Below are 24,459 nucleotides of genomic sequence, written 5' to 3'. Positions count from 1 at the left end.
TGTTGGTGTATCTACTTATAAGTTTACGAAGGGAGGAGGATAGGAGAGGGGAGGCAAGTGAAATAAGAGGAAAAAAAAAATTATGGTAGGGAAAAATACAGAGAGAAGTATGTAAATGGCAATAAGGAATTAAAAGGAAGATATATTGTCGGTTTAGTATACAATGGTAGTGACTGTAGATAAGAGGGAAAATTTATGAAGGTTAGGGGGAAAAGCGGGGTGGGGTTGTTGTTATTTGTTGTCATGGTAGGCGACCAGGGTTGCTGGGTGTGCGAATAAGAATACAAGAGTTAAGGAATGGAGCAGATGAGATCCTGGCTACATGTTTCATAGCGAATGGAACCTCAGAAGTGGTAAATATCTAAGCGAGATATATACCACAGGCAACTTACTCTTCAGGCCAAGGATATCTTGATTAAATGAAAGTTTATATTGTCGCAAGGAGGTACATGTTAACACATTGGAAGATTTAATCAGATCGTGTCGAGAGCTCAGTAGGAGAGGTATAAAATAAGAGTGAGAGAAATGAGGAATTTAAGCAAGATCCCTTTGAGGAGAATATGAATATGGAGAGGAATAAGAACTAAAAGAAGGAAAAAAGAAATAATATGAGTGAGAAGAATGAGGAATTTAAGCAAGGTCATTTGACCGGTAGTAATCAATAGGGCTGTTTTGACCGAATCACAGAAACTGGCAAGGGGAGTGGTATTTGAAAAAAAGATAATGTGGAGGGAAGAGGGTGAGAAAATACTTTTGATCAAGGTAGGGGGCGGAATGTGCATGAAGAAAACAAGAGAGAATGAGGAATTTAAGTACAGTCATTTGACCAGAAGTATTCAATAGGGCTGTTTTGGTCGAAACAGCTCTACTGAATGGTGGTGGTGGTGGTAGTGGACAGTTTTATAGATTGGGGTTAAATATTTTTCTAAGGGGGGCTAGATTTAGGGAAATGTTTTTCAAGTAAAGCGAAGAAGAGTTTAGGTATTCGAGTCTGAACATACGTTAATATCAATAATATATATATGCATATATATATATATATATATATATATATATATATATATATATATATATATATATATATATATATATATATATATATATATATATATATATATATATATATATATATATATATATATATATATAGCCCTGAAATAGCCCTGAAACTCGAGTCGCCTTTATATATATATATTTATATTTATATATTTATATATTTGATCCTTTATATTGAACACTCAATATTTCATTTACATTCAATACTTTCTTTCATGGTGCCATCCATTTTTATTTTATTTTATTTTATATTGTATATTGTATATCATATTATATATTGTATATTCCATATTCTATACCCCACATTAGTTCTGCAGGAATATAAATAAAACATAAAAAACAGACAGTGTTGGAACTCTTTTAAGCAAAATAATATATTCCTCTATACACAATCATACAAAAAACCCCACCTTTTTTGTATTTATTTTTACTCGCATATATATATATATATATATACACACACAAACACACACATACACACACACACACACACACACACACACACACACACACACATATATATATATATATATATATAGGATGGTTGTCCACTTGTGACCGAGGAAGACCACTGCCGACCTTCAGGAACATTGTGCGCTCTAGGACTAACTTATATTTTGCATTTGCGGCTCTGTTGGTAGCTAATGAGCCCTGCTCTTGACAAGCATACACGACTGCAAACATTGCAGACCAAGCTTTCCCCATTCACTATACGAGCCGTGCGCTTTCGCCATGAGAAAAGACGTGCCTTTGCGTATCTCCTCTTATGGCTCGTCCTCCTAGCGTTCATAATAATTTTTCTATCGTCTTGGCTCACCAGCCCTCACCGTTTGCTTTTACTGTTTTCACTGTCCTGTTCTTGTTAACACTTTCACCCTCCGCAAATAATCCCAAATTTTATTTAATTTGCTTTGCGGGAAGGGCTACTTCAACGAAGTCGCGTATTGTCCTTACCTTTGAAACGCGGAGTAGATGAAACAGGGACAACTGATGTCTCATTTCTCTGTTTGTTTTTTTCGTTGTTCGAAAAAAAGTTCGTTTTCTATGTTTTCGTTTCTCATTGTGTTTAACGTTTTTTGATGTCTTGTACCCATATATGCATGTACATATACATATATATGTAGGTATGTACATATATGTATGTATATATGCATATATTCATATATTATTTATATTATTATTATTATTATTATTATTATTATTATTATTATTATATATATATATGCACACACACAAAATGTATACACTTATTGAAAGATTATAAAGTCAGTGTTTATTAAAATATATTTCATTTTCAAAATTTTAAAGAATATAAAAATAGAATTTAATACTTTTTTAAATGCCTGTTTTCAAACTAATGTCAGTTCAGGTCTTGGCACTGCTGATAACATGAAGGAATGAAATCACAAGCATCAAGATTATTTCAGTCGGGATTTCGGTACACTCTCTTTCAAAGGCTGCGTCCACTTTTTCGACTGCTGCTTGTTTTATACCATACAAGTTATCTTTTAAGCTTTTCCATTAACGTCTTAACAAACGCATTTTTTTTCAATTTCCATGCAAAAAATATCATGCTTTTACTATTTATTTTAAAATTATATAAGGAAGAATAAGTAATTAAATTATTTTGGATCATTTATGATTTAGTATGAAGTTACTGGGAGAAATGATAGTTACTGATAATTAAAGATAGAAAACGAGAATAACATCATGAACGAAGTATTTCGGGTTAGAAATAAGTGACAGATACTTCAGAGTGAACGTATATTTTCGTTCAAATATATATTTACTAGATATCTTTGAACGAGAATGTACGGGATACTATGTTAAGAGGTTAAATAGTCTTGCAGTGTGAAGTCCGGTGAATGTGGAGGGCATGCTATTGAGCTTCTTCGACCAATCCCTCTGCTTGGCAAAATTTCATGAAAGTAGGCCCTTACGTTACTGCGGCAATAGGGGGATGCTCCATCTTGCAAGAAATACAACACCACATGTTTGAAGTCCTCTCGAATGCCTGATATGATAGATTGTCGTAAACAGATCCGGTCACAGTACCATTAAAAAAGAATAGTCCAATTAATCCTGTTTATGATAAGCCGCACCATACTCTAACTTGTAGTAAATTAACATAATGTGTTTTTGTAATATGCAGATTCTCAGGTCACTAGTGGGTATATTAGTGGCGGCGAATTCAGACGCGTAATTTTAATGTAGCCTCATCACTCCAAACAATCTTTGTCGGAACGTGTGCATCTTTTCCATAGTTTGCCAAGTACCACTCCACTTTTCGATCAGGATCATCTTCATTCAGAGCATGGATTATACCGGGAATAAAAACCATTCCAGAAACAAATGCAATGACTGTTTGATTTCAAAATTCTTCTCTCACGACTCACTTGCTGAATATATTTTCTTGAACTCTGACAATATGTTTCTAGTACCCTTTTTAGGTTTGTGGGGCTTGTCAATGATCGCGATTTCGGGAACGTTTCTTGTAGACATTCTGAACAGTTCCATCCGCTTCAAATTTATCTCTAATTCGAGTGATGGTAAACACCCTCCTCATAAACTGTCTTTGCACTTCGACTGTGTTTCAAACGTCCAGTAGCACTTTGGATAAATTTCTTTTGTTCGGAGTTTAGTTTGCTTCCTTTCACACTCCCTAATGGGTCAAATCTAAAAAATGAAATTAAGTACACGTGCGTATGTATGTATGTATGTATGTATGTATGTATGTATGTATGTATGTATGTATGTATGTATGTATGTATGTATGCATGTATGTATGTATGTACTATGTATGTATGCGTGTATGTATGTATGTTTGTTGGTATGTATGTATGTCATTGTTCAGTTTTATTTCAAAATTTCTTGCCAATAAAGAAAGAGCCGGTTTCTAACCTAGATTCATGGCACCTTCATTAGAATTTCAACATCAACAACAGGGTATTTTTGTATGTATGTATGTATGTATGTATGTATGTATGTATGTATGCAGATTTGTATGTTTTGCTTTATGCATGTATTCTCATGCATATAGTTACATGTCTAGACATGCTCATATATATTTAAATGATAAACTTGTGGAAAGTTTTACAAATTTTTACAGTTCCAGTGATGGATTGGACCTGTAATCTTGAAATTAGTTTTCTCCTTTCTGGATTTGAGAAGCCTAATTTCTCAAGATTGGTATTTAGGCAGTGTGTTACACATCCCAGGATCCCAATAATTACAGGTATAAACCTGAACTTGGATAGAGTAACTGCAGATTTCTCAATAGTTCAGCATAGATGCTAACATCCGCTGGGTAGTTAATTTCCCAAAATGTGCACAGTTTGTCTTCTCTATTCCAAATCATTATATCAGGTCTATTGTGCTTACATTTTATTTAGGCCTTCACTGGGACATTCCACCAGTACACCTTTTTATTATGAGTGGCTATGGCTTCTACCATAATGTGGGTTCTTATTTCTTTGTTCTCGGTGTTATCTTTCCGACGGATTTCATTAAAGAGTGTCCTAGCTACAACATATGTCTCATCAGTATGTGTGCATGAATGTATGTATGTATGTATGTATGTATGTATGTATGTATGTATGTATGTATGTATGTATGTATGTATGTATGTATCTATCTATCTATATTAAGGTCGCAGTTAGCACCAGGATTGCCAGAAATAAGAGTCAAAGCAACTCTTAGCCACGTGAGAGCACTTTTCTAATGACTGACAAGGGACACACACACACACACACACACACACACACACACACACACACACACACACTCAGAAAATGGAGAAAACTTTTGATCAACAAACAAACAAATTGAACCACATCGGTTGATTATTTTTTTAATACAAAACATGACATGACATTTCTTACGGCCGTTTCCGCTTCCAATGTTAGTCGGTGCTTACGAAAGAAATTCCGAAAGCAACATTCGTCATCTTCATAGCACATTCGATCTAGTATATGGAGCTTCATTAGAGTGAATACAAACGCGCAAAATAAAATGAACGAAGGGAAGAGGGAAGAGGAAAGAACACAGCCTCGAGAAGAGGCCAGAAGGCTCAGTATATAAAAATCACACTCTTTTGCAGCGTGGGGACTGAAGTCGATAGGCAAAAGAGTGAACTAGCAGTGGTCTAGGGAAATATTTACGGGTCATTTCTATACAAAGGGGAACCAGGGTGTTTGAATAGTAGTGAAACGAAGCTAGTACTAAAATAAGACAAGGAATTACATGTCTAGAAAAAGAATAGTACTTATGATATCGTAAATAGGGCTAATAAAAAAATATTAATTAATAAATAATAATACTGGGTTGATGTAATCGACTTCCTCCTTCTTCTAAAAATAATTGACCCTATACTAAATTTTGAGACAATTATATTACAGGAGCAAGGCATGGCAGTGTGGATAAGAAGTTCATTTTGTAACTACATGGATTCGGGTTCAATCCCAAGGTGCAACACGTTGGCCTAGTGCAGTGTTTCTCAACCATTTTTGGCCTATAGACCCCTTTAATTCCTGTTTTACTCGGATGGACTCTTATAGCCATTTGAAATTTTAATAAAATTCCAATATATTTTTATAATTGAATATTATTAGGAATTGTATAAAAAATATAGAGATACTTTGAATATTGTATTAATATAACCAGTTTATAGCAGATAAATTTTAATAACAAAATCTTATATGAAACCCCCAAGGGCCATATGAACTCCAGATAAGAACAAGTGGTCTAGTGTCTTCTACTATAGACACAGGTTCAACTAATGCCTTGCGAGTGAAATTGGTAGACCAAAACTCGGTGCATGTCTATGTGTGTGTGTGTGTGTGTGTGTGTGTGTGTGTATGTGTTACCAGCCTATTGACAACAGTGTTAGTCTGCTTACGTCTCATTAACTAGCAGTTTGGCAAAAGAGCCCGAGAGAATAAATACGAGATTAAAAAAAAAAAGTACTGGGATCGATTCTATCAATTGTACCCGTGAAAGACTGTACCCATGAAGGCGGTGCCCCAGTATGACTACAGTCTACTGTCTTTAAACAAGTAAACGAATAAAAGAAAACATACAAGAAGCTGACTCACTTATACATTTTTGTGTGTGCAACCAAGCCTGACGTGAATGAAAAATGACTTAGCACATTTCTCACGTGTCATGCTATATCCGGGTTTAGGTTTTTCAGATCCAGGTTGACACCTAACAGAATCTGATTACAGGTAAATCTAATAGATTGAAGACGTTCTAGCAACTAGCATCCCGTTTATTTTTCTCTATTTGCTCTCTACAAGTAGGGAAAACCAGGGTGTGTAAGTGTGTGTGTATATTCAAATTGGCAGGGTGTGATTTGAAGCTAGGGTTTTGGCGGCTAGTGTTAAGTGTGTGTTGATAGAAAAGTATCGACTTCCTTGTTCGTTGGAGTGTTTGGTTTAATTGGTTGATATTCACTTTCCACCACCACCCACACTACTACTACTACAATTACCAACACAACGAAGACGACGACTACAACCACGACTACCACAACTGCTACCACCACCACAGCCACTACAACATTACTACTACTAAAACTGCTATCACAACTACTACTGCCACTCCTGTTAACACCACCAGAGCTACTACTATTATGGTATTTCAAATACTATTCATATTCTAAATCCACCCTGCAACAGCTGTTTCATAAGAAGCTAAGTTTTATATAACTTTATGTCGCAATCATCCAGTTAAATCAAAATTTTTTTAGGGTACATTAAAAAACAAAAACGTTTTCGCTGCTACTCTTTCACCTCAATGCACGTTTCTTTACCAAAGACTTAAGCTTTCAAATATTCTCCCCTTCATTTTAGAATCTAACATTATGGATATTTATTAAAAAAAAAAAAAAAAAAAAAAAGCAAACAAACCACAAAAACAAAAATCAACAAAGGAAATATCTTTTAAAGAAGACACTATTTTTATAAAATTAATCTTCGCTTTCTATAATTTAAACTCAGTACTCTAACATCGTTTGTAATTTATTCAAGAACACTATGAGATCTAACTCTTGTATATTGACGGACGAAAGCAGACCCGAAGAAACGGTGTTGGTTTCTTTGAAAATCTCTTGCAAGTAAGAATATTATTGGCTTTTTTTCTTATATTTTTCTTTAGAAAGAAATCTTGTCTTATAATGCAATGCTTTTTAATGTTGGCACAGGACTTGCAATTTTTAAGGAACGGGGTTAGTCGATGCCACCGACTCCAGTACTTGACTGGTATTTACTTTTGTCGATCCTGAAAGGATGAATCGCACAGTCAGCCCCCGCGGAATTTAAACTTAGAACGTTAGGAGCTAGAAAGAATGCCGCCAAGTATTTTGTTCGACGCGCTAACGATTCTGTTAGCTCATCGCCTTACCTAAATCTTTATAATTTTGACACAAGGTCAGCAATTTTCAGGCGAGGAGAATGTCGATTATCCCCCACCCTAGTGCTCCACTGATATTTATTTTATCGACTCAGAAAGGATGAAAGGCAAAATCAATATCGGTGGAATGCCACTAAGAGCCTGAAAAATGCTACTAAGCATTTTGTTTGACGCGTCGGTTCACGCCTTACCTTTTCTTATAATATAATAATTCATGACTTGGGTACAAGATCATAGTATTTATAGTTGGGTATAATGCACTAGTTCACAATACTATTGACTTCGTGGTACTCCGGAAATGAAAAAGAATGACTGGCGAACTTTCCAGAAAACGCTAAAAAAAAACGAAACCCCTCACCAAACAAACTTATAATATTTCTTTCTATTATAGTCACTAGGCCTGAAATTTTGGAGGCGATCTTAAACCGATTACATTGCCACCAGTGCCTAACTGGTACTTGTTTCGTTCACTCCGAAAAGACGAAAGGCAAAAATCGACCTTGGCGGAATTTGAACTCAGAATGTAAAGTCGGAAGTAATGTTGCTCAGGATTATTGTACGGCGCTGTAACGATTCTGCCAGCTCCCCACCTTTAACTGTTTTAAAATGGTTTCAAATTTCGACGCAGAGCTAGCGGTTTTTGAGGGGAGAGGGCAAGGCGATTACATCGACCCCAGTGCTCAACTGGCACTTATTTTATCGACCACGAAAGGATGAATTTGAACACAGAAATAAAGACGGACGATATACCGCGAAGCACGTCATCTTGAACTATATAATAAAAAGAAATCCTGTTTACCTCATACTCCTGTATAAATTATAAATATTATGTTTTCTCTATGCTCTAGATTTAGCATAGATTTTGAAAGCCTTAAATTAGATTTCAAAAATTCCGTGACGCAGATAAATATCCTTTACAATGTTATCATAGATTGCATAGATGTATTTGTGCTTATATTAATATACGCGTTACCTAGTGATTTAGATGTTTACTTAAGATAGTAAGATCGTGGTTTCGATTCCCGGACCGGGTGGTGCATAGTGTCCTTGAATTAAAAAAACCAAACCTTCATTTCACGTTACTCCACTCAGCAGGCGTCGCGTTCAGGGAGAATGTTGACGACCTCGGTCTCTTATATGGCTTGGAAAGTGGCCCTATAAGTCTCAGTATTCGAAGACAGTAACGTCCAAGGCTGAACGATGATGAATGTATGAATGTGCTCACAAATACAGTGGATTTTAGCTCTGATATAAGGAAGAACGACAAGAAATCCTACTAAACACTCCCGGTTTATTTGAAAGTCCCTTGCAATTAAAAAGAATATCTTCTTTGTTTTGTATTTTATTTGATTCAGTCTTTGGACTGCAGCTATGCTGGGCCACCACCTTGAAGGATTTAGCCGAACAAATCAACCCAAATACTTATTTTTCTTTTCAAAGTCTTTTACTTATTCTAGCGGCCTCTTTTACCAAACTGCTAGTTTACAGAGACATAAGCAGTAGCAGAGAATAAAGACACACATATAGACACGACGAGCTTCCACACAATTTCTGCCATCTAAATTTAATCACAAAGCATTAGTCGGCCCGGGGTTATAGTAGAAGACACTTGCCCAAGATGCCACGCTGTGAGGCTGAACCCTAATGTTATGTGACTGTAAAACGCGCATCTTAACCACTCAGTCATGCCTCACATGGAAACAAAGGCACAAATTTCTTGAAAGGGTAGAATCGATTAAACCATAAAGTGTTGGGATTTGCACTTACATAGCATGGACTGCTGAGAACATTTTATGAAAATGAGACTGCTATGCACACATAAAAAACAAAAAATAGTTAAAATATCTTCTTAGTATATATTTGTGGCAAGTTTTACATCACCTGAAAAGTCATTAGTTGAACTATCAGTCCTCTTGCATTCTGGGGGGTATCGGAGTGTTCGAGTGATATTCGACTCCAACAAACGCCCATACATTAAATGCATTTATACGGGCCACGATCGTGGCTTGTCGACCTGTGTCTGACAGCTACGATCGTGGCTCGTCGCGATTTATGTGTTAAATTAGTTCTTGTACCTGTCTGTTTTAATATTTTTTTTATCGTTCCCCGAATGGATGAAAAGCAAAATCCATCTGGAACTTCAACTAAAATGTACCTAACTAAATACTACAAGATGGGCTATTTGTAAAAAATAATGGAGTAATTTCTTGTCTATCCTCAAAATGAAGGTATGACTGTTTGGTAAGAAACCACATATGGCTTCGGGTTCAGTCTCACTGCGTGGCACCTTGGGCAAATGTTTTCTACTATTGCCCCGACTCGACCAAAGCCTTGTGCGTGGATTTCATAGACGGAAACTGAAAGAAGCATGTCGTCGTGTGTGTGTGTTTGTATCTGCCCTGCTCCGTGGCGTAGTTCAATGACTGGATTAAGTAAAACACAGAAGATAGTACAACATAAGATTTATGCACGTATTTATTGACGTATCAATATTTCGAGGGAAATCGTCTTCTTTCTACAATAAGGTTAGTTGATCGAGTTGGTTGATTTTGTTATAAAAATAGTATTCGGGAAATGATAAGATTAAAAATGGCAATTTCCTATGCTGTTTGTTCAGTATGCTTCGTCTGAAGTGTCTGCGCTTGTACAAGGGGGAAAACGAAAATAAAATAGAATTAAAACAGAAGGATATATTCGATATTCATTTACTCATTTAATTGTTTCAGTCATTTAACTGTGGCCATGCTGGAGCACCGCCTTTAGTCGAGCAAATCGACCCTAGGACTTATTCTTTGTAAGCCCAGTACTTATTCTAACGGTCTCTTTTGCCGAACCGCTAAGTTACGGAAACGTAAACACACTAGCATCGGTTGTCAAGCGATGCTGGGGGACAAAGGCAGGCACACACACACACACACACACACACACACACACACACACACACACATATATATATACGACTGGATTCTTTCAGTTTCCGTCTACCAAATCCACTCACAAGGCTTTAGTCGGCCCGAGGTTATAGTAGAAGGCACTTGCCCAAGGTGCCACGCAGTGGGACTGAACCCGGAACCATGTGGTTCGTAAGCAAGCTACTTACCACACAGCCACTCCTACGCCTATGATACGTCCGTTTTTCTCAATCTCTAACATAATAAAAAAAATATAAATTTTGGCTCAAAGCCATTCAGTTCGGAAAAAGGAGTAAGTCGATTACAATGAACTCAGTCCTCAACTGGTACTTATTTTATAAACTCCGAAAAGGATAGAAAGCTAAGTGGATCTCGGCATCTAAGTGAATATGCCAGCTCACTGCCTTGATAATAATAATAATAATGGCTTCAAATTTTGGCAGAAGGCCAGCAAGTTCGAGAGAGGGCGTAAGTCGATTACATCGATCCTAGTGTTGAAAAGATATCTATTTTATCCACCTCAAAAAGATGAAAGCAAAGTCGTACTTGGCAAAATTTGAACTTAGAACGTAGAGATGGACAAAGTACCCCTAAGCATTTCGTCCGGCATGCTAATGATTCTGCCAGCTCGTCACCTTATAATCGGAAAGCACTTATTTCTTAAATACAGGCGCAGGCATGGCTGGGTGGTTTACATGCTCACTCTGGAACCACGTGGTCACTAGTTCAGTCCCACTGTGCAGCAGCTTTGGAGTTCAAAGTCGACCAAAAGCCTTGTGAGAGAAACTGTGCAGAAGCTCATAAATATATAAGTATTTAAGTATTTTCAAACTGATCCTATATATGACAGAACGAAAATGCCTTTAAAATTCTCATATATTCTCTGTGTATTTTCAACTTGAATTTCTTTACTCCTCTACATGTTTGGATTAATAAAATTTTTGTATATAATCTCTATCGAGGGATCGGAAATGCCTTCAAAATTCTCATACATTCTCTGTGTATTTTCGACTTGATTTCTTTTAATCTTCTATTCTTTGTGCATTTTCAACTTGATTTCCTTTAATCCTCCATTTGTTTGATTAATAACAACATTTCTATATATTATCTCAATCAACGGAACGAAAACGTCAGTAAAATTCTGATAGATTTTCTGTACATTTTCAACTTTATTTCTTGTATCCCTGTACTTGTTAGGAATAAAAACAATATTTCTATATACAATCTTTATAAACGAAACGAGAATGCCACTACAATATTAATTTATTCGCTGTGCATTCTCTGCTAGGTTTCTTCTATCTCTCCACTTATTTGGATTAGGATTAATAACAATATTTCAACAAATAATGTCCATGAAAGGACCGGAAATGCTATTGAAATTCTCAAATGTTCTTAGTGAATTTTCGACTTAATTTCTTGTATTCTTCCACTCGTTTACAATATATGTTATATTTTGTGTACTTGGAAAAAAATTTTTAGTCGAATGAATTGATCTCAGTACTTTTTCTTTTTAAGACTTGTACTTATTGTATCGGTCCTTTTTATCGAGCCGCTACGTTACGGGGACGTAAATACAGCACTATCGGTGGTCAAGCGGTGGTTGTGGGACAAAAAGATACATAGACATACATACGATTGACTTCTTTCAGTTTCCCTCTCCGAAATCCAGTTACAAGGCTTTGGTTGGCCTTCGGCTCTAGTAGATGACACTTGCTCGAGTTTCCACTCAGTCGGACTGAACCCAGAACCATATGGCTGGGAAGCAGTCTTCTTACTTTACAGCCAATTTTTCTGCATATATAATCTTCATACAAGGAACGATAATGCCTTTAAAATTCTAATATATTCTCTGTGAATTTTCCACTTGATTTTTTTTTCTCTTTGTCCACTTGTTTAGTTTAAGAACAATAGTGCTATTTATAATCTCCATACAAACCACGAAAATATCACCAAAATACTCATATACTACTCCGGCCTGTTCTGATGTTTCCAATCCTTGTTTTTCCGTTTACTGAATCTGTTTGAAACAGAGTAAGTTGCAAGTGCATATTAGGAAACTGGTCATATTAGGAGAGATTTCAACGTAAGTATTGGAAATGATTACAGTTCATGGCCTGTTTAAGGTGGTTTTAGGCCGACATGGGATTGGAAAATGTAAATGTAATAAAAATGGTGTAGCTCTTTTGACATTTTTTACTGAGAATAATCTGGTTATTACCAACACTCTGTTTAAGCAGAAAAATTAATATAAAACTATCTGGATGCACCCAAGATCCAAAGACTGGCATCTCATAGATTATATTTTGATCAGAAAGCGTAATATGAAAGATGCTTCTAGAGGAGCCGAAAGCTGGACTGAACATCGTCTAGTGCGTGGAAAAATGAATTTTCTGATAATGCCCAAAAGTCGACAGTCTGGTTCTAAGGTACCCAAAAAGCTAAATGTTTCAAATTTAAAATTACCAAGCAACTTCCAAAGATTCCACGATGTTATGGAAAGTTTCGCTCTTGATCCAAACAATTTATGGGAAGATCTGTTAAATAACATTGGAAACTATTAGGATAAAATGGATGGATCCTACCCCAACCAATGAAAAAAAAACAAAACAAAAAAAAACGCATTTATCCGACAATCCGATATTACAGTCGAATGTATCTGAAAGAAGTCGGAGTCTATACGCCTTTACTTCATTTGCTTGAATTAGTAGTCAAATCTTCCTTAATCCACATTTAACGAGTTTTTTCTTGAAGAACTCATTGGACTTATAAAAAACCCAACAAAAAACAAATGAGATGGTCATGGCGGGAGCGTATTTCATCATTTGTTGGTTGGTTTGCTTTGGATTGAACTAGAGCTAAACAACTACAGTAATAAGCTTTGTCGCTATTTTCGAATGCAGTTGTGTGTATGTATATATATTGAATTTTGTTTTTGTGTAGCTGATTTCGAATTTTTCTATGTAATCTATTTTTTACTCGTCTGGTAACCTAATGGAGAAATAATTTGTTAAAAAAGGCAAAATTTGATAAAAGTGTGAATAATATGTAATTTACTACGTGGTGCGTGATAAAGAATTTGGACAAAAGTAATTTTTCTCTCTGTATTGGTTAGGGCGTGTGGTTAAGAAGTGAAGATCATGAGTCAGAGCATAAAAATAACTTAGCTACGTAGGCATGGCTATTTGGAGACCGTTCTAGTGATTGTGCCGATACTACACCATCATTAGTGATGATAAAGTAGTATTAAGAAATTCGCTTGGTGACTACGTGGTTACAGGTTCAGCTCCACTGCGCGACACCTTCGGCATGCTCTTCTACTATTGGCTCGGGCCGACTGATGCCTTGTGACCGAATTTGAGTGACGGAAACTGGAAGAAGCCCGTCGTATGTATAAATGCTTAGTGGCATATTCCACGAGGTTGACTTTGCCTTTCATCCTTTTAGGGTCGATAAAATAGGTACCAGTTGAAAAGTGGGGTCCATATATATATATATATATATATATATATATATATATATATATATATATATACACATATATATTATACAGTTCCATGACAGTAAGATAAAAAAAATTACTCCATGTGGTGAGAGATAAATATTGTTTAATAAACACATAAAAAATAAAGAGGGAGAAAATTCTATCCCTCTTTATTTTTTCTGTTATCTTTTTCGTTTTTCGGTTTGCAACCTTTCTCTTTTTAGATCTACTTCCTTCTCGCCTTTTCTCGTTTATTCTCTCATCCTATCGTCCTGCTCCAGCTTGTTATGCTATGTAGGTACAGCCTGAGTATTGCGTGAATGCACCAGACGTGTTAAAAAATTCTGTGTGAGGTGTTTTAATCGCATGAAACTATTAGCTGACCATAAAAAAATATATATTCTGTTTGTTAAATAATATATATATATATAGAGGGATATATATATATATATATATATATATATATATATATATATATATATATACACACATGCGAGTGATTGGACAAAAGAAAGAAAACGGTTCTTAACACATTTAGTAGAAGTTACATGTATTAGTTAAAACAGTTTCATTTCGCTCCATGCGACAGAAAATTTCGCAGGATTCTAACAGAGACCTTAGATAACCGAAACTGTTTGACGCCCGCGAAACTTGAAGTCGCACGGAATAAAATCAAACTGTTTTAAATAATATATATATAAAAAATCAAAAAAAGCAACACGGATTTTAAAGGTTTTGCAGTACGCACGTTTCATGCTACTCCATTTATTCAAGATAATGCGAGCATTACATTAAATGCAAAATGTAGAGCAATCTTCAGCTGCACAAGAATGTAGAAAATTACAGCAGAATGGACATATCACTATTGTGGCAACATTTAAAATCTAAGTGGGAAGAAGAATACATAAAAATCCTTAGATTTTAAATGTTGCCACAATAGTAATATGTCCGTTCTGCTGTAATTTTCTACATTCTTGTGCAGCTGAAGATTGCTCTACATTTTGCATTTAATGTAATGTTCGCATTACTTAAATAAACGGAGTAGCATGAAACGTGCGTACTGCAATAACCTTTAAAATCCGTGTTGCTTTTTTGATTTATATATATATATATATATATATATATATATAAATTTATGGGCGTGTTTTGTGTGTCCACACATCGTTTGAAAACTGAAGCTGGTTTGTTTGTGTTTCCGTAACTTAGTGGTTCAGTAAAAGCCACCGATAGAATATGCACTAAACTTTTCTAAAAATAAGTATTGAGGTCGATTTGTTCGACTAAATCCTTCAAGGCGGTAACCCAGCATGGCCACAGTCCAATAAATGAATCAAATAAAAATTTGGATAATTTCAAGTACCATGGGAAGAAGAGGGAACTAACTTTTCTGGGTTGTTATTCTTCTAAAAAAAGGGAATAAAAGTTTGACAGGAAAAAAAAATTAAATAAAAGACAAAACAAACAACAAAATGGTTAAATCAGTCTCGAGCCTACAGACACACCAGACAGGAATTTATTTCAGTTTCTAAGATACTTTAAATTTGTATTGGTGTTGAGTAGCAACGGCTACAAGCCCGGGATGTAAGATTTGTATGGAGTTACTTTCTCTTGGATGAGCAGCGTGCACCTGTAAACCGGGAAATACAGGTAAGCGGGGACGCTTTATCGTGACAATAAGAATAATCAGGGAATTGTCGAATTATTATTGTGAAGGCGCGTGGCCTCATGGTTAGGGTGTTGCACTTATGATTGCTAGGTTGTGGGTTCAGTTCCCGGACCGAGTAGCACGTTGTGTTCTTGAGCAAAACACTTCATTTCACGTAACTGTAAGTACTGTGTGGATCACTTGTGAAAAAAAGGTATAAAAGGAGAAGGGCACTTACCCTGTGTCTAAGGGACCCGTGGCTTTTAAGGGGTTTTCCATGAGTAACCTTTAAAGCACCTCTCCCTATTGGGAGATTTTTACTCGTTACATTGTTTTATTGTTATCAAATATTTACAAGGATGTTTTCTTTGCAAAACCCTTTGTATATCGTCTTGTGTTTTCCTTTAATGTTTTGATTTATACTAGCCCTTGTGGCCAAAAAAAGGAATTTATTATTATTATTATTATTATTATTATTATTATTATTATTATTACTATTACTATTATTATTAATTTTTTCTTTTTTTTTCACATTTCATTTCTAATATTCTAGGAACCTGAATGGCTCAAAACCCAACGCACCCAACACAGTCTGTCGCTTTTTAGACAATTACAGTTTTTTGGTAAGTCTACATTGCATATTCTCGACAATACATGAGTGAACATTTCATTATGTAAATCCAGTTAGTACGTCGGACAAAATGCCAAGCAGCAATTTCTTCTGAAAAACAATTCATAATCACCATCAAAATATTTTACAATATAAATAATTTTCTTGTTGATATTTAATATTCAGTGGTACATAAGTTCTGGTACTCATATTTGATAGTAATCCAGCTAGCTAGCAGAATCGTTAGCATGTTGGACTAAAAGCTTAAGCAGTATTTCTTGTGATGCTTTTTCTCCTTCTGAGAAATGGCGTCATATCGGCCGCTTATGCGAAATGGAAACCGAATAACCGGCTTTATGAGGCTTAGAACAGGAGCCAATAAAATGCCGTGGAAGTGTGAATATCTTAAGTTGTGGCGAATTGCTTGTGAATATATGTAAATATATATATATATATATATATATATATATATATATATATATATATATATATATATATATATATATATATATATATATATATATATATACGTATATATATATATATATATATATATATATATATATACGTATATATATATATATATATATATATATATATATATATATATATATATATATATATATATATATACATATAAAATATACAGTTTTAGGGAAAATAACCAAGTTTCAAGAACTCATCGATGAAAATCCACTATCACATATAGAAAAATTAATAATTAAAAGCACAATAATTGAGTATAATATAAAGTAAAGTAAATATAAGATAAATATAATATTATATTTATCTTATGATATTTACTTTACTTTATATTATACTCAATTATTGTGCTTTTAATTATTAATTTTTCTATATGTGATAGTGGATTTTCATCGATGAGTTCTTGAAACTTGGTTATTTTCCCTAAAACTATATATTTTATATATATTTTATCTATAAAGCTCAATTTAATTTTAATTTTTTATAAATTGATTTTAATTGAGTTTTTACCTGTAATTTTGGATTTTGTCCCTAATATTATTATTATTATTATTATTATTATTATTAAAAGAAGTTTTTGTAATGATATTCACTTGAAAATCATTAAAAAAAAATTGAAATATTGTCTGTTTAAAGGAAGTTAAAATATAAATACTTACTGTACAGACAACTTGTATTTTTGAAATCACATTCACTTAAAAATATTTCTAAATTATTAAAATATTTTGTTTAACAAAAGTGAAGATCGAAGCATTTACTATAAAAACAACTCTTATTTTTTCGTTGGTAAGACTTTTGTACAGGTCGTGAAGTTTCTCTTCAAAATATAGAAGACATTGATCACGTCTCTAGTCGAAAGGTTAGAGTTTCCTCCCTTTCAGGGTTATAGTATTTTCTCATGAACCGTTTTGGGCATTTATGAACACCCCCACTCCCATATCTTAGATTCCCGTTGTCCGACTTACGCGAAGCTTGTTTTATTCCGTTTGTATTCACACTTCAGGGGTAGTTTAATTCATAGTTTGGCTGTATTAAATGATAGACAAGCAAGCAATCAGACAGTTTTAGTAGTATATAGATTAAGAAGTCATTAGTAGATATTATGATATTAGTACAATAAAAGAAAAGAGATATATTTATTACTAAAAATTTAGAAAATAAAAGTTCATAAACAGAGGGAAAATATAAAATAATAATAATAATTTGTCGAGATATTAGAATTTTCCTATTGTTAAATAAAATTTCACGAGACTGTTTTTCTGTCATTTATGATTTTGTACACTCCTCAAAGAGCTGTTTTTATGAGTACTACCGGATTACTTGAATCCATATATATATATATATATATATATATATATATATATATATATATATATATATATATATATATATATATGCGTGTGTGTGTGTTTATATTTGTGTGTGTGTGTTTGTAGTTGTGTGTGTTTATATGTATGCGTGTATGTATGAATACATGTATGTGTATATGTATGGGTGCATACATGTGTATATGCATGGATACATATATGTGTATATGCATGGGTAAATACATGGGTATATGCAAGTATACATATATGTACGTATATATGCATGCATACACACATATATATGCATGCATGTATACATATATGTATGTATGTTTATATATATGCTTATATATATGTGTGTCTATATGTGTATGCGTGTATTTATATCTAAGGTGTGGTTGTGTGGTAAGAAACTTGCTTCCAAACCACATGGTTCTGGGTTTAGTGTGGCACCTTGCACCCTGGGCAAGTGTCTCTTACTATAACATCAGGTCTACCAAAACCTTGAGAGTGGTAGACTGAAATTGAAAGAAGCTCGTCGTTGGTACACTTGACATATGCATAAATATATGTGTGTGTCTTTGTGGTCTGTGTTTGTCCACCATCCCCACTCGCCAGCCGTATGCACCCGTAACTTAAAAGACCGATAGAATAAACACTATGTTTAAGAAATAAGTCGTGGTGTCGATTTGTTTGTCTCAATGACTTTGTTCGACCAAGTTCCTTGAAGGCGGTGCTCCAGCATGGCTGCAGTCAAATGCCTGAAACAAATAAAATAGGTGTATTACATAGATGTGATATGTATGTGTGTGTGAGTGTGTGTCTATATATATATATATATATATATATATATATATATATATATATATATATATATCTTTCTTTCTCTCTTTCCTCTCTCTTTCTGTGTATATATATATATATATATATATATATATATATATATATATATATATATATGAGTATATCTAACAAAACCACCTTCCTTTGCAAACTAGGCTTGTAAGGTTGTTTTATCGCCTACAGCGCAACACTGCAACAGGTTGTACTGGTTTACCTGTTAAAAATTGCACTGAGATCGACCGGTTTAGAAAGTGGAATTGATCATAAGGGATTGGTTTTTTTCTGTCTTTTAAAAAGCTTCAAGTGTGGATAACGCTTTATTTCTAACATCTCTATTGTGTGTTGCATGCTATGGCTTGCTGAATCCATGACGCCAAGCACTCAATAAAAAATCCTATGACTGAATGAAGGCTTGTGTTATCGTGGGTGGTAAGCTCTTTGAAGACTTATTGTAAGAGGCACCAATCCTTGCTACAACGGTGCAAAAGAGTGTAGATCCGAACCAAGTCTGAAATTCTACTGTTTCTCCCGTTTGGAGAACAATCAAACGATAATATTGTGGGGAAGGGAGTTAGAGTCACCATGTATGTATATCATCAGTCATCACCCATATGCATTCTCTGCGTCCCAGAGTTAGATTCTTCCTGTGTGTTGTGCTGCATGCAATCAGCCAGGATGTTGTTTCTATTCAATTAAATGTTATCAGTCTACAAACGTATTAGACGACCTCTTGGTCATGTCTCTTCCACATTTCTTGCCAGGGTGGACTTTAACATAATACACACACACACACACACACACACACACACACACACACACACACACACATATATATATATAGTTTTAGGGAAAAGAACCAAGGTTCATGAACTCATCGATGATAATCCACTGTCACATATTTTATACTGTGAAACTTAATTTAATTTAGATTTTTAATAAATTGATTTTAATTGAGTTTTTACCTGTAATTTTGGATTTTATCCCTAATATTATATATATGTATATATATATATATATATATATATATATATATATACACACACACACATATATATATATATATATATATATATATATATATATATATATATATATATATATATATACATACACACATTATTTTTCTGTAGTAATGCCCATTATATAAATATAAATGAATAATTATATTCTTGGGAATAGAAATTTCCCTTATGAATTTTTTTACACACTCGCTTCTTGATAAAATTTTTGTAAAAGAGTTTTATCCCTTTTTGAATTTATTAATCAAATATATACACGGAATATATTCAATGCTGAATTTTTATTCCTGTCTCCACACGTGTACCCAAAAGCAACCCGGAAGTATTCCCGCTTCTTTGATGAAGATATATACAGATAAACTTCATTCCCTTTACTCTGTCGGATACGTAGTGTGTTCGTTTTTGGTGAGGTGAGAATTCTGTTTATCTATATATATTTTTGGAACAATACTATGCTGATGAGCGAAATCTAGATTCATTCTAGTAATCGCGAAATCGGTCGATACATAGTTGAGTTATTTAAAAGAAAGTTGGTCGTCTTCTGTTGGTTGTTTTTCCTCGCATTCGGTACTAAATGTGGTCATTTTGAGAAGTCCAGTGTGTGGCATTATTTTTCTGTAGTAATGCCCATTATATAAATATAAACGAATAATTATATTCTTGGGAATAGAAATTTCCCTTATGAATTTTTTTACACACTGGCTTCTTGATAAAATTCAGGGAAGCTACTGAATGTTGCCTGGCCTTCTCTTCGGATGCAAATCGCACCCCCATGGTAGTGTATTTTCTCCCTCTGGCAAGGTAGGTGACATCCTGCCAGATGGATCTCAGAGCCTTCTCTACTTGCATTTTTGTCACTATTTCTATTTTATTTACCTCCACACTATACGTTCTGTATATTACTGTCTTTGTTTGTGTGTCCCTTGCAACTTCACTAGAAACTACCACTTTTACCTCGTGCCCCTCCCTTCGCAGGATTTCCTTGTACTTTTTAAAGTCCACCTTCCTAAAATAAATTTCTTCACTTTTTCCTCAGCCGCAGCTGCAAAGTTCATTTTTTTCCATCTTCATTTTTTCCCCCTATCTACTGGTCTGCACTCTCCAGACTTTTCAGTAATTCTTCTTCAGACGCCGTTACGTCTGAAAATTTTTAATTTTAATACATCATGAAGACACAAGTAATGCGCTTCCCCCATCAAACAAGGAGACAGCGTTAACAAAACCGCCGTAAGGTAACAAAAGAAGAGTCTCAAGAGACAACAATTAATAACAAATATAATTCGACAATCCCTCACTAACCTCTCGAACGACACACAAACGAAATTCACAACGAATTCTGTCAGAGATGATTGTAACAAATTTCTTTATTGACCACTAAGGGTCTTACGAAGAGGGAACAGCACAAGGACAAACAAAACCGTGAAAAGTGGGGGAAAAACATAAGACAAACGAAGGTGAATTTACACGATAATGGGGGTGAAATGGCCACTCGAGCCCCACTCTCGAATGGTTACATTTAGCTGTTTTTTTTAAAAGTTTTAAAATCTTATTTTAATCGTATATTTTGCTTACTTTGTCGGATGACGTATGTCATTAGATCGTCGTAGTCCACGACCGGAGGTAGGGTATCGTAATCTACCTCCGATCTCAATGTGTCAATGTTCGAATCAAACTGTTCTTTCAACTTTGTGTATTTTTCCTTGTCAATCAGAATACCTTTTTTTGTTTTTTTCAGCTGGCAGTTTCACTCTGATTACCGACTTAATTTTGGTGATCTTGCGCTCAATTGCCGTGCTTTTTGTGTATGTCATTGTGTATGTCATTATGTGTTTTCTGGGGATTTTGAGGGGCTGTGTGTTGTGCCTGTCTGCATATGTGGTTGTTTCTCTATCTAGTGAGCTGGGGCTATCTAGGATGGTTTCTCTCTTTTGTGGTGTTTCTGGTGGTGATTTGTACTGCGCAAGTAGGTCTAATAAATTATATACCCCAGCCTCTGTACTGCTCTTTTCCTTCCTCCTCTTTTAATTGGTTTTCGGGGGCGAACCCGCTGTTCCTCCTCTCTTTCTTCTTGCAACCTCGATGAACTCCTCCTCGACTGCGTCCTCTGTGTTTTTTTTCCTGGGCAGGGGCAGTCATTTCTGCATTCCTCCTTGGTTCACTCCGGTTTTCCATCGCTTCGTTGTTCAACTGGTTACTTTACTTTGATGTGCCTTTTTCTCCGCAGTGGTAGCAGGTGGTGGTCGACCCTCTACTACCACTCTCAGTTTTCTGTCATCTGGAAGTAACACCCACTCCGCTATTTGGTTTAAGTCGTCTTGGGAGGCCTGGATCACCGTTTCCAGACCGTAACTCCGTCAGTTCACTTTCTTGGTTCTTATTACCTGCAAGATCTTAGCATCCTTCCTTTCCTATCTCACGGCTGCTACCAGCCACGCCTCCTCTATTTCAGGCGGCACCTTGTCTATTCTGATCGTTGCAACTCTTTTACCGCAGTAGGTCGGCAGGAGTACCCATTCTTGTGACCTTAGAAGCACAGTAGAATGATTTCTTGCCTCTTCTTCAGTGGCAAACCTCACCTTCTTCCTCTGGTGTAGAACGTTGCTACTTTTTTGACACTTTCCAGGCATTTTTCGATGGCCTCTTCCGACGCCATCTCTATCTTCTTACTAGTTAAGGACAGCATTCTGTAGAACACTTCCTTTTCCTAATACTGTTGGTCACTTTCTAGAGGGGTTAACCTTGAACTTTCCTCCTCCTTCTGGAGTAGCTCCTTGTGACTTTCTAGCTTCTCCAGATCGATCTCTACCTCTCGTACCTCCAGCGAATTCGTCGCGTTGGTAGTGCGACTTTCTGCCGCTGATGCATAACTCCCGGCATGAATCTGTTCTAGCGAACACTCCATTTTTTTCAACACTCTTTACCCCAAAATGGGGAAAGGAAAAACAAACAAAAACACAGGCCTGTAAGCGAAACAGTAACAATAATCCAACAGCAACAAAATTCAATAACAACACCGGATTCAACAGCCAACAGTATTCCAAAGAAGGTAACGGCAAGCAAAAGCCTTCATCAAAATCACACTAACTCAGGAAATGATTGTAACAACGGTGAAAAAAATATCAATGTTAATTTATTGAAACATCTGGGCAAGTCTATGAAAGTATTATAAACAATTGCAAAAAAAAATGTTTAAAAGAATTCAAAACTGCAAAAATTCGGTACACATTCTTCATGGTTCAAAACGTTGCTTACATTTACTCAATCTGACATGTATGTATGTATGTATGTATGTATGTATGTATGTATGTATGTATGTATGTAACCTCGTGCATATCGTTGGCGATTTTTTCTTCCTCCGTCTTCCCTTCTTTGGACTTTCCTATGTTTCCGACGAAGAGCTCCGCTCGAAACGTCAAATTCTCTTTCTTTCCTTTCCCGAACGTCCAGTAACACAATATCTGTATCACGTACTCACGTTGTTGTTTTTTTTGTCGTTTTTCTTTTTGGAACTCACTATATATATATGTGTGTGTGTGTGTGTGTGTGTGTGTGCGTGTGTATGAGTGTGTGTGTGTGTTTATATATATATATGTATATATGTGCGTGTGCGTGCTAACGATTCTACCAGCCTTAACAACAACAGTGACTATAAAATAAATTTAATAAAAGTCTCTGTTTATACCGTGCCAATGAAGATGCCACTGCATGGTTGTTCAGCCTACTAGAAATAAGTCAAATTTCCTCCAAATTACACTCTGGAGTTTTTAAGAAAAGAATAAATTGGATTATACAATTTCGGATAAACTATACCAGAAAAGTAACAAAGGAAAACAATGGCGATTATTAATATACCTGTCGTCAACGATGTATAAATTCAAAACTGGTTTCAGAGGTTAAACAGGATGATATTCATCACTGTCCTCCTCCTCCTCCTCCTCCTCCTCCTCCTCCTCATCATCATCATCACCATCATCAATATCAAACTCTTCAGCTAAGGTGGGGACCTGGCACACCGGGCAAAATGCTTAGCGGCATTTTGTCTCTCTTCACGTTCTGAGTGAAAAAAAAAAATTATCATCAATATTCTCCTCTTCCTTTCTTTTCCTTATTATTTTCATCAATATCGTTACGATCATCATCCTCATCATCGATGTCGTCATCACCAACATCGTCACTGTCATCGACATTATTTATCAACAAATAGAGCAACCATATTGTTTCTATAAATTTTCTTTGGCATTTTCTACTTTTTAAATTTTTCAGGCCAAATATACAGAAATGGTGTACAGAAATACAGATCCTAACTATAACACAGTTATCACAATGAATTATTATCCCGATATACCAGTCGAGTTCCAGATTTCAATGTAAGTACTGTCATGCCATCTCACTTATATACACTGTGTGCGTGTATGTATATATATGTATATATATATATATATATATATATATATATATATATATATATATATACACACTTTTCTACTCTAGGTACAAGGCCCGAAATTTTCGGGGAGGGGGCCAGTCGATTAGATCGACCCCAGTACGCAATTGGCACTTAATTTATCGACCCCCGAAAGGATGAGAGGAAAAGTCGACCTCGGCGGAATTTGACTCAGAACATAAAGACAAACGGAATACACACTCACACACATATATACATGCATACACACATATATATAAATATGCATA

General features: G+C 35.2%; 1 long non-coding RNA gene across 1 annotated transcript; it reads left to right on the top strand.

The window, feature by feature from the left end:
* Positions 1–6,289: 6,289 nt before the first annotated feature.
* On the top strand, positions 6,290–24,172 carry LOC149133368 (uncharacterized). The gene is made up of 3 exons (XR_016243691.1): positions 6,290–7,171; positions 16,059–16,128; positions 24,031–24,172. It is a non-coding gene; the product is annotated as an uncharacterized LOC149133368 (long non-coding RNA).
* The last annotated feature ends 287 nt before the right edge of the window (positions 24,173–24,459 follow it).

This window comes from Octopus bimaculoides, chromosome 11 (assembly GCF_046866305.1).
Source record: "Octopus bimaculoides isolate indiv1 chromosome 11, ASM4686630v1, whole genome shotgun sequence".
NCBI lineage: Eukaryota > Metazoa > Mollusca > Cephalopoda > Octopoda > Octopodidae > Octopus > Octopus bimaculoides.
The sequence above is the reverse complement of the archived record's forward strand: the minus strand, read 5'-3'. Positions and strand labels throughout refer to the sequence as shown.